This window comes from Osmerus mordax, chromosome 13 (assembly GCF_038355195.1).
Source record: "Osmerus mordax isolate fOsmMor3 chromosome 13, fOsmMor3.pri, whole genome shotgun sequence".
Taxonomy (NCBI): Eukaryota; Metazoa; Chordata; class Actinopteri; order Osmeriformes; family Osmeridae; genus Osmerus; species Osmerus mordax.
In genome coordinates, this window is record NC_090062.1 from 5,644,018 (window position 1) to 5,657,379 (window position 13,362).

Here is a 13,362-nt window from a genome sequence, read left to right on the forward strand (position 1 = left end):
TTGTTGTAGATCAGACTAGGGCTGCAGAACAGCTGTAATGCAGAGATGACATACCTCTTCCTGTAATACTAGGCCAGACTGAGAAAGACTTAAACACACAGGTCATTTAGGCCTCTGTACAAAAGAACACACTCACTGACTTGTGTGTGTGTGTGTGTGTGTGTGTGTGTATCTGATCAAATCTCTGTTCAAAAGAGGAGAAAAAAAACATATAGAAAAATGTCCCCGCTGCAAATTTGCTGCACATTCCACACATAACTCAGATACTTAACGCCTCTGTTCAAATACCCATCAAACACCCTCAGAGAGCCTGCTTGTAGAGGACACGCTCTACACACACACACACACACACACTGTTTTTATGGGATATTGGAGGACATACTGAACACAGATGCCCACACTAAGACTGTATACCCAGAGACAGATAATGAATAAAGAATAACAACTGCATGAGAATGGCCAACTCCCCTGACATTCCTATGACTTTGGTATGGTTTGCAGTGGGATTCAGACTAGTGCCATAGAACACAGAACAGTGTGATAAAGGCCTTGTTTACAGGCTAGCATAGCCTGAGTCCCTACGGAGCAAACACTAGGAGCAGGGGCTGGACACATTCTAAGTGATTAATACATGTCTTTAATAAACAAGTAAGAGACTGTGATCTCAACCCCACTAATACAGAGTGTGTGTGTGTGTGTGTGTGTGTGTTTAGACAGATTAAGAGAGGCTGTTGGTAATGATTACAGAAGTTTTAAAGGTAACTTTCTGTCTCCTCCGGGTGGGAACACCCAGGCTAAGCAGTGCGCTCGGTAATTAGGTCACGACTATGTGATAATCAGTTGGTTTAAGCTAAACAAGACACTAATTAAAGATATACATATAAAGCAGGTCAAAAAAAATGAACTTCATTTGCGGAGTGAAATGTGCTTTTAAGTCTTTTGAAAATCAAATAAATATACAAAAATAGAAAGTAGCTTAGCTTAAGGCTGTAAGCAACTTAATTCCAACAGTGGAGAATAAATTGTTTATTTATTCACAGTAGCATGGAGTCCTTATCATGCTTATGTAGTGCAATGGGTTTGAACATGGGATGGGCTATGTTTATTTTAATCTAAGTACTAATAACAGACAACCCCCCACCCCAATTAGGGATTAATGAAAACGAGAGGAAGATAAAACCTATTTTCTTCATAGAGACTATTAAACACAACACTTTTGCACCAGAGTGGGGGGTGGGGGGGAGTGTTTTGCGGAAGTAATTATCTTCTGAATTTTAATGCAGGAAGTTTTATTTCTTTTATTTTTTTTGTTTTTTTTTGTCAAGTTTTTTATTTTTTATTTTATGGATCAGACGTAGCTTATGACAACCTTACAGTGTGTACCATGAAAGCAAGAAACTAAAGCAAAAAATATTGTTTTGGGGGGGAAACATAATTTTGTATATCTTACTATATATAATAATATAATAGTAGCTGCAGTTGCTAAATCACAAACAAATAGCCTCTTCATCTCGTATCGTTAGTGCAGTTTCCACCTAAATATAAAGTTTTGGATTCGTTTTGTACATAACAACTTTCATACTACAGTATGATTCACTTTTGGGACTTTGGGGCTCTAAAATTAGAGCTGAGATGTGAGAAAAATCTTCTGCAGCTCATGTGAAGAAAGGTGTCACTCTTAACCGTGTGTGTGTATGTGAGTGTGGTGGTGTGTGGGTTTGTGTGTGTGTATATGTTTTAAGTGTTGTTTTTGTGTGTGCGTGCTGTTTGTGCGTGTGCATGTAAACGTGTGAGAGTGTTGTTAAGTGAACAGGATGTGGCAGATTGTATCTTTCTCTACTCTTAATATTTCAGACCTTTGTGCCGGGTGAGAAAAGTATTTTATTGTTTGAGGGAGTGTGTGCGCTCTGTGTATGTGCATGCTGTATGTGTGTGGGTTTGTGCGCCACCTACCTCGTAACCACCTACCCACTGCAATTTTGAGTTAAACTTGAATTACAGTAATTAACAATAACATCTCAACAGTGAAAGAAGGTCGACACAATCTCCTTTGTCTTTGACACCACACTTGTTCAAGGATGTGTTGAAGAGTGAGAGAGATAGAGAGGGATATAGAATAAGGTAGAGGGAAATAGAGAAGAGAGGGAGAGAGAAATAGGTAGAGAGAGAGAGACTAAGCAAGCAGGTAAATTACTTGCATAAAATAAGACAAACCTGTTTGACTTCATCATCTCCACACAGTTATAAAACATTAAACGTGTCTTTCAGACCTTTGTTACCTCACAATATTAAAGTGCATTTATTATTAGTTTTAGTATTCCTCATCACAACTAAGCTGGTTTGACTCCAGGGAGATTTTCTGTTGTTCCTTCAGACTGTGTGCCCCTTGTTGAACATGGGTCTCCCCTCCTGACAGAGTAGCTGGATCCAGAACAGTCGTGAGGCCTTCTGAGTGACAGGCCTTTCTAGAGTACAGGCTTTAAACACAGGCTTACTCCTAATGGCGGAACGGAACCCATTGAAACCTGATGTAATGCTATGTAAAGTAGATCTGGCTGGGTGGGTTGGGGTAGGGAGTCAAGCCTGACGTTCACATCCACCGCCGTTCCTGCCGAGAGCGAAAGAAACCACCAAAAAAGATCAGGGAGAAAGAAAACAGGGAGGGATGGACTAGAGAGATTAGGACGAACAGCATTTGAGATTAGGCCATGCAGTACTTTCATTCAATTCCATAAAATCGGTCTTCGTTGGATTACTGACCTAAAATATTTCCCTCACATTTAGACAGTATATACCGTATTTCTTTGAATAAACGCTGCGACGTTTATTAAATAAAGTTCATTTTTGGTGCTGCGTTTATTTGAGGGCGGCGTTTATTCGAGGGCGGCGTTTAATTAGTATGAGATATTTTGTGAATTGTAGCTGCAGTGCAGCCATAGGCAACTTTGTTGCTGGCCTTGTGACAAATGAATCATGCAGCTAAAAACGCAGGTTTCATTTTTACTACCGCTGACCTCCTTGTCTATTCTTTGTTTGTCTATGAGTGCGGCAGCTCCCTTTCTCATTGGCTATCAATTAGGTGTGCGTTGGTAGTACAACTGTCTCAAATACAAGTGTTCTACGTTGTGTAGAAATCTGAAGCAGCATGCCGAAACGTTCATACACGTTAGCTTTCAAACAGAAAGCTGTGCAGAAAGTTATGTACATGTGTAATAAATACTGGGGTTGAATTTAACCAATTAAATACGTTTTCAGATTTTTTTGGTGCAGCGTTTATTTGAGGGCGGCGTTTATTATACAACATTCATTTTTGGTGCAGCGTTTATTTGAGGGTGGCGTTTATTCAAGGTCGGCGTTTATTCAAAGAAATACGGTACACATATATACAGAGATATATATATATATATATGTTCTTTTTTTTTTACTCTTTGGAAACCAATCCACTGCATTGGCACTGAGTGTGACAGTCTTTTTCCGTTCAGTACTAAAAGCTGAAGACACATCGCTCCACGTATCCCAAACTACACCCCTCTACTCCCCCCTCATGGCTACAAACCTCCTGCCTCTCTTCTTCTCTCCCTCAGGAGAATCGCCCATGTCTAAGTATTTTTAAGGGGAACAGCGTTTTAACATGGTACGGATTAGTACTGTATCCTCAGGTCTTACCAGATACTCCAACACGCAGGCAAAACACTTGCTCCATACAAATTGAAATTGGATTTGCTGACTGACGCCTTAGGTTATAAAGCAAGGATATTTTATCTAATTACGTAATTACAGTGGGGGTAATTACACATGCAGACATACTGTTACATTGTAATTACTGTGTAATTAAAGCAGAAATAGCATAAAAATGTTCAAGTGTAAATTGATAAAAAAAGATACTTGATGTGAGGCAACAAGGTACCCGGCCTCTTGAAGCATCTGGGTAGCTTAGCTTGTCAGAAAACCTCCTTAGAGGAACGTGGAAGGAAATAATCCACACGTACTGTAGAATAGTATTATCCCTTCACTCAGGACGTGTGCTGTATGTCATGTATATACATTTCGAGAAATATCAGTGCAACTGGATGCACAGTATGGGATCCCAAGCACCAGCATGATCCATCCTGTCAACCAACTCATTATTAGAATCAGCTGTTCTGGATTAGAATTGGAATGGAAACCTACAGCAAAGTAGCTCTCCAGGTTCAGCTTTGGGCAGCCCTGTTATAATGGATTAGAGACCAAGGGTTAGGATTAAGGTGCTGTACCTATAACACTACCTCATAAGATAGATATGAGCCTGGCAGGGAGAAACACTCGCCTTGGTGATCAGTTCCGTAGGGCTGCATTCTGCACAGCTGAATAAACTGGTGTGCAGTAAGTAGATATGGGAGATGAGCTTGAGCTAGCTTGTGATTCCCCACCCCAGTGCTAGGTGGAGTCGAGCCAGCGGTGGGGCGATGTTTTTCAAAGACAGGAACTTCTGTTGGGCAGGTGAAGTAGACAGAGATCTCTGAAGTCACACAATACGTTCACTGTACACTCTTCTGCCACCTACACAGCAGTCTTCACTTCTACTCTTGCCAAAGCTTTGAAATAAGGACACTCTTCTGTATGTGTTTTTGCGTATGTATGTGTGAGCGTTTGTGTGTATGTGCAAGACATACTTTTTATGTTTTAAACCGTGAATTAAGTCTTTATTTTTTCTCTGCCTCTCTTTTTCTTCTCACCCCTCCCCCACTCATTTATTTCCCTTTGTAATTGACATCCGTTCCTCTCAAATTTTTTTAATTCTTCTTTCTTTTTAATCAGAGAACTTGACAGTTTCAAACCTGTGGTTTACTCGTTCGTTTGAAGCGCTGCGCCTCAGTCTGGCTTGTCATATCTGCATTTTTTATGTGTCACCAAACTTAAATAGATGTCATTGTGTTAGAGGCAAATTCATTACTGTGCTGTATTTCTGTACAGTAGGTCAGGGCTCTGGTGTCTCTAAATGATAAAAGTTCTATTCAACTCTCTAATTGTCAGTGTGCTGCTCAGATTGACATGTCTTGGATAAATGTAGACTTAGTATTTTTGTACACGCTCTTACAATATAAAAGGGCAATTTATTTCTCTTCTGGAGCTCGTTTGATTTCCTTCGGTTTGTCATGCTTACTGTCTATCTCTTTCTCTCTTTCCTACTCTCTATTTTTTATTCCATCTCTTCTCCCCCCCCCCCCCCTCTCTCTCTCTCTCTCTCACTCTGACACTGTCTTTCAGACTCAATTTGTAAATATTACCCATGGTGGGAATTAGCTCAGCTTTTTAAATGTTTTAAAATTCTGATTGTATTCCAAAGAGTGTTTGAGAAAGCTGCGGCGAGTGTCGTTTTCTCTTGCTCACCATATTCCTAGGTGAATACCACCGTTTGGTCTCCTTATGAAACATTTATCAGTCAGTTTTATGTCTTAATGATCATGTTAGGATTCCCCTCTTGGTTATGGAACAGTGACAGAGAAATTGACTCAGACAGAGAGACAGAGAGACAGAGAGACAGAGAGACAGAGAGACAGAGATAATGAAATACAGAGACACAGAAAAATAGATACACAAAGATATCCAGAAAGGTATAGACAAAGAGAGACAGACAGACTGAGAGATACTGAGAGACAAAGACAGAGAGGGGGATACATTATCACACAGTCAACTGCCTCCTAATGCATATTATCCTTCAGTCTTTAATTCCTCGTCTTTGCCAAAACATTGCTTACCTTCCGCCTGAACAAGCCTGCTTGGCTCACCTGCTTTTTCTCCAGCCGTCTACCACTTCTGTTTTATGTTTTTATAATTAAAACATAATATTTATCTTTCCATAACAGAAGGCTGCCTTACTGTGGTAGGCAGACTGTTTGAATTTTAATATGGTTAATACATGGGCATCATGTCTGCTCCAGTGTCATAGCTAAAACAGGGAGAGTGAAGGTGACCCACGTTGGAGAAAAAAAAAAAACATAATAGGTATGGCAACGTTTTGGGGGAAAAAATTAAGTTCTGAGAGAAAGTCCTGTGAGAAGGAAAAGGAGAGAAGGTTCACAAACTGAGCATCAGGGAGTCTTTTAAAGAACCCCACTTTGTTTTTCCAGTCTCAGCAGCGAAACACAGACGCCTGACAGTGTAACCTCTCGTATCCAGGAGTTCAACTTGAAGTTGAGGCTTCATTACCTAAAAAACTATTGATGCCTTGATTGTTTTTGTGTGTGAAGGGGGGGTCGAGAGGGGCTGGGGTTGGGGGGTGGAGTTGAATGAGGGGAAGAAACAGTTCCTTCAGCAGCCTGGTGACAGCTGTCTGACTCCGTCAATGCCGAATTCCTCTGAAATGAGACTGCTCTCTCCGGCTGCGAATGCAAATTTGTGTCAGGGTGGGTGGCTGGGTGGGAGAGCTTTGTTTGAACAAGTTAACTTGGGCGTGATTGGGGTTCCACCCGTGTGAAAGAGCAAGAGAATACATTGACCTTTGTCTCATTAAAAATGGAGGAAGAGACATGTGATACCATGACAGAGGAATCTCTCCCCACCCTCTCCCTCTCTTTCTCCCTCTCTTGCTCTCTCCCTCTCTTTCTCCCTCTCTCTCCCTCTTTCTTGCTCTCTCTCTCCTACTACTGCCCTCCCTCTGCATGGTTCTCACCCCTCCATCCTCACTCTTAACCCTATTGACAGGTCACATAAAAAGCCTTTGTGTCACCATCAGGCCACTGACATGAGACGGAGCAAGACTAGAAGAAAGAAAAAGTCCCTCCTATTAGATATATCTTTTTGTCTTTATTTTTTTTGCTCACGGTTTTCCCAGTCTCCTAATCACAGAGCAAAGAAAAGGAAAAAAAAAGGGTGGAATTAAGTCCAGGGATTAAGATCTCCTGCTTCTTGTTTTCTCCCTGTGCATTCCAATTGTTCTTAAAATATTTGGCAATGTCAATTAGTAAGTGAGCAGAGCTAGCTGATGAACACAATTTTCCAGTAGACTGAGCACCCTATTGTTGTGGAGCGAACAGCAGATTTCTGAGGTCATTATCATTCCCTGTTAGCCTTGCCCAGCTGCTCCTCTCCACTCCAGCCAAACTCTACAACCCAGCTCCCGGCGCAGTCCCAGGCTCAGGCTCACTCACAGCAACAGGGGGCCGGGGGGGGGGGGGGGGGGGGGGGGGGGGGGCTGGCAGGGTAGAGGGAGGGAGAGAGGGAGAGTAAAAAGTAGTAAAAGTGAACGAAATGAGAAATGAGGAGGATGAAGGATACAGGAAGATAAAAGGATATAGATGGGTTGAGTAGGCCTGATACAAACATGGTACCTGAAGGAGGTAGAACGCCTCAATGTACTCCATAGTCTGGGGATCAGGTTAGGGTGAATAACTCCCTGTTGAGTGTACTGTATGTATAAGCTATACAAAAGTAAGGAAGTCTATCAGGGAAGAGACATGTACAGTGGGAGAGAGGGAGAGGGAGAGAGGGAGAGGGGGAGAGAGGGAGAGAGGGAGAGAGGGAGGGAGGGAGATGACAGCGAGTTGTACTACTAGGAGGATAGATGGCAGGGTGTGGAGAGAAGGAGAGCGTGAGGAAAAGATTGAAAGAGAGGGCGTCTCGGTATGTTCTCTTACGCAACGCATTCTCCTCCGCTTCCCCAATATCTCTTTCCGAGCTCTGATTGGCTGACACTAGTTTTGAACTGTGCGAAGCTTGCTTTGATAGGCTCATTGTAGCAGTGTCACACATGGTGATCCTATCAGATAGATAGGGTGTAGGACAGGCACAAGTACCAGGACATCAGCCTTCAACATAAGTGACTGTCAACAGACAGGCCTTGTTCCTTATCTGAGGGAAGTTGATACTGGAGTGGGTGTCCACAGACAGAAGGTCTTGCAGTGGAAATATTTGAGGGGCTACTGCATATCCTCGAGAAGAAGACACGTATTTTCCAACATTTTAAATAGTATTCATCTATGTATATTCTACTTACAGTCAAATGCCATGCAATTGTATGATGCAATGTGCGCACATTTGTATGATACGGCATACAAAATGAGTCCAAAACCTTTAAAATCAGTTAACTTGATCACTGGATTTTATGAGGCAGAAAATAAGTTTCCTTTCCCTCTCTGTTGCACAAAGCTTCCTGCATCAAAACATATTTTTTGGCCTTTTTAAAATAAATGATGAAAGATCCTTTGACTTGAAAAATGATTGAAAGAAGAGAGAAAAATCACAGATTTCCGCAGCCTACCTGCCAGATGCATATTCTAATGTGCTCCCAGAGGCCTTTTCACCTCCCCCTCTCCTTCCCTCACCCCTTGGCACTCTGTCTCCCTCTCCCACACCCCCCCATCCAGCACCCCCTCTTCACCAGTGGTACCTGTAGGAAGTTTGCGTTGGTAGCGTCAGGCGTCTGGGAGAGGCAGGGAAGGAGAGCGCGCGGGGAGAGAGCGGCATCAAAGCGTTGCTCTCAGCTGCAGCTGCCAAGGCCTGCGTCCCCTGTTAGCAGCTATCCAGCTGTCAGACTGGGAGAGAAGGAAGAGAGGGAGGGCTTCTCTCACCAGCCATATGGTCCCAGGCTCTGCTGCCTGCCTGCCTGCCTCTGACTGCCTGCTTTTCTGCCTGCCAGCCTGCTTTTCTGCCTACCTCTATGACTGGCTGACTTCCTCCCTGCCTGTATTCCTTCATCCCTGCCTACAGTGTATGCCTGCCTCTCTAACTGTCTTCCCTGCCTCTCTACCTCCCTCCCTTGCTCTCTACCTCCACTCAAGGCTCCGCATTAACTCTTAAATCTTATCACGACTATTAAGTGTCCAAGCCTCACACAGGAAATATACATTGGGATTATTTGCCTTCTGTACTTGACTGTTAACTGTCTTCACACATAACAGTCTTTCTGTTAAGACTGTTAAGTCTTCAGGATGCAGTGTTGATGACTGACTCGAAGTAACGCTGACAGGAAGCATTGGATTTATTCCGAAACGTGCTCCACGTCTGTCGTTGACGGATCACAGCGCTGTGCCGATCTGCAGCAGGAATCCGCCCTGGCCAGATTACCTGAGATCATGTGTAACAATCAGGAGAAGGCCCGAGCCTGATTCCCGATCTGACTCCTTACCACCGAACCGCCTGACGTCTTCTGAGATGAGGCCGGGAGCAGGTCTGCGTCCTCATCATGAGATAGACCCGAAGCAGCATGATGACTTAGCGTAGCGTGGCCCCAGAGAGAGCCCGAGGTTGTGTGTTTCCTGTGTGAGCAGGACGCAGCGCCTCTTCTGATAATCCTAGCGGGCCTGTTCTCCCCGACTCCGGGGCTCTTCTGCCGCACCGCGGCGGACACTTTATGGCGGGCGCGAGCTCCTGCGAGCGGCGGCGAGCGTTAAACGGCCGTTACGGAGACAACGCTGCGCAGAAGCCGCGCTCGCTGTCTCCGTCGTCAGCCCTCGGCTGCCACGGCAACATGCCGATTCCCCCCCATGTTCCTCAGCAAACACTGTTCTGTTGTCCCGAGTCGTAGTTACAGTACCCGTTCTAATTGCTGCGTGCGTGTCTGCGTGCGAGTGTATGTGTGTATCTGCTAGTGTGTGTGTGTGCGCACCTGTGTGTATCAATTCGAGAGACGGGGTTAGACGCAAAACGAGAAATAGCGTAGAGCTCCCAATGAATCTACAACTGTCTCCATCTCATCCCAACCTAAAGCACTGCTGGTTCTGGGTAGAGGGGCGACCATTAGGAGAGGGGCACAGTGTAGATAGCAAGCTAGATTGATATGGCGACACCAACGTTTTGGAGGGACAGTAACGTTAATGGCCCCACTGGGTTTTTAATGAGTGTTGTGCCCCAAACAAAATGAGCTAATTAGTGTTATCATCCATATATCAGACCATATGCACGCAGGCAGACACACACATACCCGTACACACACACACACACATCCTGCCTCAGTCCCTGCATAGAAACTGAATCTAGGAGTTCAGTGAAATGAATTGAGAGAAGCTTTACTGGTGCTGCAGGTTTACTCAAACATAAGTACTGGATAATTGTGTACTTGTACTTACGAAGTAGATTTTTTTTGTCGTGATGATTGATGTGGCGAGTGACCGGGAAGTGAACAAGCCTAGACCACACGTCATTATTTCAATCCAGAATGATGACTCTGCTTGGGCGAGCGTCACCGTCAGCCCTATTGGCCTGTTTCCCCCTCACTCATTCATCATCTTAGAAACACAACAATTGATCAGTTTCGGCATTAAAAAGCCAGCAGTCCTGAGCCTCCACCCTCCCTTCTCTCACGGAACAACTTTATCCCTTTTTCATGGATTTTTCTTCCTCCCCCCGCCCTCTCCTCTCTCAAAGCCGTGCCCTGTGTGTGAGCACAGCGATTATGTCCACAACAGGTTTAAGAGCAGGGTAACAATGCCACGAGCAGTGTTCAGAGGAGAAAACGGCTCCTCTGATATCTCAGAATTGGACCAAAGCCCTGTTACCTGCATGTGTAAGCTTGTGTTTGTCACGCCACCTCTCCTTGTCCACCTCGTACACCAACTGACCCTCCACTCTATTTCTCTGGTACTAAGCCTATTATAAAATCAATAAACAATTGTGCTTTTTCTTCCTTTTTAAATCTTTTTTCTCCTCTGTATATCCTCTGTGGCCAAGCTGCAGAGTGAGGGGGGTGGGGTGGGGAGGGGGGATGGAGGAGTTTGTAACCCTTCACATCCTTCCATCTCCCTGGAAGATTCCGGTAGACTGAGATGTATCAGGCTAAAAGCTTAACAATAAGAATCACTGAAACATGCGGTGACGTCTCTCTCTCTTTCTGCCTCACCTCTCTCTCTCACACACACATACTCTCTGTCTTTTTTCCCCTCTCCTGCCTGAGGACACTGAATTGAGTCATGAACCAACTAGCCTCCATGTCAGGGTCATTATCCAATTGGATCTGCCATAGCCATGACCCAGGAACGACCCTGTTCATTTATCGCTATCACTTAAAACAGTCATGGAGGGCTCTGAGGTCACTAGCACACGAGAACAGTCCTTTGATTTCATGATAAAGGGATGTTTTTGTACATGATGAAGTTATTTTGGCCATTCCACAGCTGTGTAATCTGATAATGACTGCACAGAATACTGTGCTTGAGCCGAAAAATTGAAAAATATACTGGATTCATTTTATCTGCCTTGTGTCTTTGAAGCAACAGCTTCATCCACTGCTAATCCAGATCTGTTCTAAACCCGTTCGGCTCGTAGATGTGCTGTTCGCAAAAGCACCAGTAGACAAATGATGGAGGGATTTTTAATTGTCAGATTCTCAAAATGTAATAAGCCTCGTTGATAAAAATCAACAAACACTGAGTCTGACAGCTGATTTTTAAATTGTGCATCAAAAATAAAGCGTCGTTTACAGATTTTAATTCCCACTGTCAATTTAAACTAATGTGTCAGACTCTGCATCACGGAGCGACGGTAATGTAAACCTCTTTTATGTCTCCAGTGTGATAGAACTTTGAAATGAAAGTGCTGGTAACAAGTCTGCAAGCTTTTGTTCTCCTCTGTCATTTGGTTTACCATCGAGTCGTCGTCGGAGTGATCATGATGGCGTGTGATCATAAACAACGTGTGCTTTACCTGAGACGTGTCTGCACAACGTATACATTTCTGAGAGCCAGTCTCCAGAGAGAAGGACCTTTCTTCTTGTCTAGTCTCGCCTTTTCAATATCCCAAACTAAAACCAAACTTCCAGACTTTTGATTTCATGCTTCAACCATTGCACAGTGTTACACAAGCCCAGCCCCCCCCCCCACCACCCCCACCCCCCACTGACTGAGTCTAGTTGCCCTGCCTGATTCAACAGCAGTACCAGTAGCTTTGGCCTCGCTAGCAGCATTCACCAAGCTGTCGGTTGAATCATGCTGGACTGTGCTTCTCCCTGTAGGCTCCAGATTGGCTGAACCTCCGCAGCGAAGCCCTGCTCAGGGTCTTCTAATTGGGCGGGCACTGACCTCCAGGGTCGCCTCTCCAAACGGTCCCCCTGGCAGACGTGCTTGCGCAGGGGAGGGGCCTGGTGCTGAGGCCTGGTCCCTGGTGGACTTGCGGGGACCCTGAGTGGGCCGCTGGCGGGGACGGTGGCCCAGGCAGGATTGTGCGGGCGGGGAGCTTGTGTGCCCTGGCTCCGCAGCAGACGGAGGGTGGTAGCGTTGTCATTAGAGTGTCACGCTAGCAGGCTGATCCAACTGACAGGGCCTCCGCCTTAGCGACGATTACCGTGGAAACCAGCTTTTTGATTCCGCCTGGTTCAAAAGGTCTTTGTGTGGGATTTTTTTTGTTTTTTCCGTTTGTCTACTCCTCTCCTCTCGTTTCTCTCTCAGCCTCTCAATTTTTTTCTCAATATCACTCTCTCCCCTGTCTTTCTCTCTATTTCTTTCTTTCTCTCTACTAATCTGTTTTTCTCTTTCAGTCTGTTAATTTGTGTTGTTTTAGCCTCTCTGTTGTGGTGTAGACTCATAGGGCATCCTCGTCCTCCGTCTAGCCTGTCAGATTGAGACATGGGGGAGGGGGGGGGGGGGGGGGGGTGGTGTGGACCAGTGCCCCCTCCCCCCCACAGCCCTTTGCCAGATCCTCCTGGATGTCACCCTCCTGTCCCCCGGCTGGCCCTGTTTGCCTGGCCTCTGCCACTCTTTCACACATCTGCTCCAGAGTCGGCCACTTCCCCTCTATATCTCCGCCTCCCTCGCTCCTCTCCTCCCTCAGTCTCAGTCTCTCCTTTTGCTTTATTTCCACTGGGAAGAACACTGACCTCATTTGTAAGGACAATAACCTCCTTGACTTTGGGGATTAAGACATGAAACCTTTGTGGATTAATTAGGTTTGGAGCTGAATTCATTTTGTCGCTATGGAATGCAGGAAGAAAGAGGGGGAAAAAAGACAGAACAGAACAAAAAAAATGAAAGGCTTGTGTGAGCCCACGGTTCGATTGTGTTCTTTGCTGTTTGCCCAGGTGGATATCATGAATCTGGGGCTCGTGCACTTCAAAGGATGTTCTGCTTGTAGAGCTTCTGCTTGCCGGGTCGTTTTCTGTCTGACTTCACCGAACCACCTCTGCTACAAGTGAGAGCTCCAGGTTCCAGATCTGTCTCGTCACACATAGCACACAGGAGGCAGCAGCGCTGACATCGCCCTAGGAACCATATTGTCTCAGTTGTCTTGGTAACAAAGCAAAGTGTTTGTTTTCCTAAGATGTAGCGCGCTCACAATTTAGACGCTTAACACCTATTGTTTTTTGTCAAGAGCATATGTTACTTGACTCTAACTTTCGTGTGAAATAGGGGCTGTTAGTTTGATGTTTGTTTACAGAAAAGCAAAGGTGTTTAT

General features: G+C 44.9%; 1 protein-coding gene across 1 annotated transcript in view; it reads left to right on the plus strand.

The window, feature by feature from the left end:
• Positions 1-13,362, plus strand: part of znf536 (zinc finger protein 536) — a 114,266-nt gene that overhangs the window by 78,531 nt on the left and 22,373 nt on the right.